This window comes from Morus notabilis, unplaced genomic scaffold, assembly GCF_000414095.1.
Source record: "Morus notabilis unplaced genomic scaffold, ASM41409v2 Scaffold1576, whole genome shotgun sequence".
Classification (NCBI taxonomy): domain Eukaryota; kingdom Viridiplantae; phylum Streptophyta; class Magnoliopsida; order Rosales; family Moraceae; genus Morus; species Morus notabilis.
This window is the reverse complement of record NW_010367874.1, coordinates 45,002-49,916: the sequence shown is the minus strand read 5'-3', so window position 1 is coordinate 49,916 and position 4,915 is coordinate 45,002.

Here is a 4,915-nt window from a genome sequence, read left to right as displayed (position 1 = left end):
ATCATGCTCAGTAATTTTAGTCCTATATACTAAAAAATAGGTTTTGATTTATTATTTTTTTCCTATCAGTGTATTTTTCAAACATCATCAAAAATTTACACGTACTGAATCGATTTATATCTATTTATCATATTTTTAGGTAACATGAGTAAGGATGAAAATATAGACATTCATGAAAATATTGGTACTTATGTGACACTTTAGGTTGCAAATAGTAAAGTTAGATAATCACTTTTAAAATAATTTTTAAATTACTTCCTTTTTGTCCTCAATCTAAGAGGAGTAGAATTCAACCAATTATGTAAGCTATATGTTATAAAAAACCATCTAAAATTGAGGCCTCAATCATATGAGTATCAACAATTTATAACCAATCAAAATCTCAAGAGAAGAATCCTCTTAAAAAAAAAAAAAAAAGAACTCAAGAGAAATTTTGTGTCATTTTAAATTGTACGGAGCAAAATTGGATAATCACTATTTTTTAAAAGTAAATTTTAATTAATCCCTATTTATTTTAACTCAGTGGATTCCTATTTTTTCTCCATTATTGTTAGAAACGAAAAAAAAAAAAATGAAGGTCCCTAAATATTAAGAGAAAAATAAAAATGATATTTATCTCCATTAAAATAAAACTTTATCATTCACAAAATAATAGGTGTCACTAGATTGGATTCTACCTGCCAACTTAAGAGGACCTTTTTTTATGAATAGTAGAATTTTAACCTGTTGAGATGAATAGAATACTCGGAAAAAAAAATAAAAAAAAAGCCCTTATTGTTGTTCTTTGACGTGGCATTTGATGATTGGTTGACTCCACGATGATAGTTGCAAACGCCGGTGGTAGTGAAGTTTGAAACACGCAACAGTGTGGGGAAAGTGTGGCCCACGCGCGGAATCTTGCATGCATTGGTGGGTGACATAATACAAAATCGCAAGTAAAGGCGAAATGAATGCGTAAATCTCTCTCCATCAAAATGTCTCTCACAACGTATTGTCGCGATCTTAACCGTCGAAATTCCCCGTGTCCCTCTACGATCGCTAGAGGTAAGAAATTTCCGTTCCTTCGAGGTCCAAGGTTTTTTTTTTTTTTTTTTTTCGTTCCCTCTTTGTCCCCACATCTGCATTTGCCTTTCCAACCCCAAGTCTTATTAGAGAAATTCCATGTGAATTAAGGACTCGTTATTTTACCGATTTGAGTTTTTAATTTTAAGTTTTTATAGTAAAAAATATTTAGAAAATATTGTATTTAATTTTTTCTATTATAGTAAAAAAAAAACTCTCAAAAAATATTACATCTCAATTTAAATTAAAAATTTAAATCTGTAAAATGAACTACCCTAATTATATTCATTTATCTTTCTATTTAAGAAAAAGAAAAAAAAAAGAAAAAAAAAAGAAGGGGAACAAAAAGTCAGTCGTAAAGGGCAGACAAATGGGGAGAGATAAATATACGCTTTGTAGTATACCGTACAAGTGGTTTCTTCAACACCGTACAAGTGTAGTTTACAACTATTTCCAACCAAAAACACGTACTTACAGGCACCTTTCTTGGATTTAAACGATAAATTTTTGAATCGAAGTATGGTATGCAGTATCGGCGTTCACAGAATCCTCGAATTTTGTTCAATTGTTTTCATCCAATTCAATCTGCCGAAGATCAGGAGGATTTTAAAATGGTAACGAATTGGAGAGTGCGTTTAAAATTCATTTTAAAATAAATTTTTTTGTATAAAAATAAAAATAAAAACGTTTTTAATCTCATACATAAATTATTTTTAAAAATATGTTTAGTAATTTTATTAAAAGATTATTTTTAGTATAAAAAATACATTAATATCTCTTTCTTTACTTGAGAGAGGAGAAAATAAAAATAAAAAATAAAAAATAACTTTTAGTCGTGTTTTATTTCTCTCTTATTTTACACTAAATTAAAAAATCATTTTTATTTCTATTTTTTGTCTTTAATTATGTCAAACGTCATTTTTCTCCTATTTTCATTTTTTTCTTTCTTGAAAAACTTGAAAAATAAAAATAAAAACAACTCCAAACACAGCTGGAATTTTCACAAGCTGAAAAAAAAAAAAAATGAAGGTCCCTAAATATTAGGAGAAAAATAAAAATGATATTTATCTCCATTAAAATAAAACTTTATCATTCACAAAATAATAAGTGTCACTAGATTGGATTCTACCTGCCAACTTAAGAGGACCTTTTTTTATGAATAGTAGAATTTTAACCTGTTGAGATGAATAGAATACTCGGAAAAAAAAAAAAAAAAAAAAAGCCCTCATTGTTGTTCTTTGACGTGGCATTTGATGATTGGTTGACTCCACGATGATAGTTGCAAACGCCGGGTGGTAGTGAAGTTTGAAACACGCAACAGTGTGGGGAAAGTGCGGCCCACGCGCGGAATCTTGCATGCATTGGTGGGTGACATAATACAAAATCGCAAGTAAAGGCGAAATGAATGCGTAAATCTCTCTCCATCAAAATGTCTCTCACAACGTATTGTCGCGATCTTAACCGTCGAAATTCCACGTGTCACTCTACGATCGCTAGAGGTAAGAAATTTCCGTTCCTTCAAGGTCCAAGGTTTTTTTTTTTTTTTTTTCGTTCCCTCTTTGTCCCCACATCTGCATTTGCCTTTCCAACCCCAAGTCTTATTAGAGAAATTCGATCTGAATTAAAGACTCATTCATTTCACCGATTTAAATTTTTATAGTAAAAAATATTTAAAAAATATCGTATCTAATTTTTTTTATTATAGTGAAAAAAATTTTCAAAAAATATTACATTTCAATTCAAATTAAAAATTTAAATTTGTGAAATGAACGACCTTAATTACATTCATTTATCTTTCTATTTAAGAAAAAGAAAAAAAAGGAAAAAAAAAGAAGGGGAACAAAAAGTCAGTCGTAAAGGGCAGACAAATGGGGAGAGATAAATATACGCTTTGTAGTATACCGTACAAGTGGTTTCTTCAACACCGTACAAGTGTAGTTTACAACTATTTCCAACCAAAAACACGTACTTACAGGCACCTTTCTTGGATTTAAACGATAAATTTTTGAATCGAAGTATGGTATGCAGTATCGGCGTTCACAGAATCCTCGAATTTTGTTCAATTGTTTTCATCCAATTCAATCTGCCGAAGATCAGGAGGATTTTAAAATGGTAACGAATTGGAGGGTGCATTTAAAATTCATTTTAAAATAAATTTTTTTTTTATAAAAATAAAAATAAAAACGTTTTTAATCTCATACATAAATTATTTTTAAAAATAAGTTTAGTAATTTTATTAAAAGATTATTTTTAGTATAAAAAAATACATTAATATCTCTCTCTTTACTCGAGAGAGGAGAAAATAAAAATAAAAAATGAAAAATGACTTTTAGTCGTGTTTCATTTCTCTCTTATTTGACACTAAATTAAAAAATTATTTTTATTTATATTTTTTGTCTTTAATTATGTCAAACGTCATTTTTCTCCTATTTTTATTTTTTTCTTTATCGAAAAACTTGAAAAATAAAAACAAAAACAACTCCAAACAGAACTGGAATTTTCACAAGCTAGAAGTTACAAATAAAATTACAAATTGAACATATCGCTATTCGTGAAATCTGAGAATCTGAACACAATATCTATCAGTTTTTAATATATATAATATTCTTAGATTTTTGTAAAACAAACATATACACTTGTTACATCTTTAAGCCATGCAACAAAAATAAAACTGTTTAATACTTTTTCCCTCATAAATGAATTTATAACTTTTTGAGAAGCAAATGTGTCAAAATAGTCTTAGATTTAGAGCTTTAAATTATACCTCCAATCTGTAAATCCATTAAATTCGATGTTTTTAAATTGGGTTAGATTAAATTGAATTGAATTAGAGGTCTTACAAACTAGGATTTTTTTTCTATTTGAATGTAACAGATTGGATTACGATTACCCTTCATCCATAATCCATGAACACACCTAATACGCACCTTCCAATAACGTATTTTTAAACGTCAAATGATGATAAAGAATAAGATTGATCGTAAAAATTTCTTATCGTTAGATCAACTCCTATTTCATTAACGCTACCTCATAAATCATTTGTGATCAATATATATACGCTAGTTTTTCATATCCGACCCTTACGTACTCGTGAAAAAGAATCAACCATTATTTTATCTTCTTGGTAAGAAAATTAGCGTACAATTAATTGTATCACGCCAAAAACAGGAAATATGAAGTAACTGAGACATATGTCATAATTTATGTTAATTAGAGTAGTGTGGGGAAAACAAAAAAAAAAAAACAACAACAACAAAGCTATTTCATATCCCATCATGCATTTCTAGGACCCAAAAGCATTGAATGGTACACAAATTATTGCAAATGAAATTATTAATCCCATGACTAATCTCATGCTGTTGCTCTCTAGGTATACAAATATGAGTCGACCTTGTCCTTTTTTCTTTATTCCTTAATTGCTTTTTAGTACACGTTTCTTTTTGAATTATCTGCAATTCATATCATTTGTTGCCTATTTTTATAGGTATTTACCCGATTTGGTGCTTGTAAGATATATTTATACGTGACCATTTTATAGAGTTACTTACTAGTAAATTTTCTCTCTTAATTCTCTCTGCGGATGTCAACACATTGTCAAACTATGTTAAATTTTTGTATTCCTTTTTTTTCATTTTTTATATTTTTTTTACAAATAAAATCACAAGTTATGATACTGTAGTATTTTTTTTTTTTTTTTTTGGAACGATATCATAGTATATTTTATGATAGAAATAAGTAACAAAAATTTGGAGGTAAAGAAGTTAAAACACTTTTTACCATGCTTAAGTACTTTTACGACCATACGACTCTTATTCTCAACTTCCAAAACAATAGATTAACTGTTTAATAATAA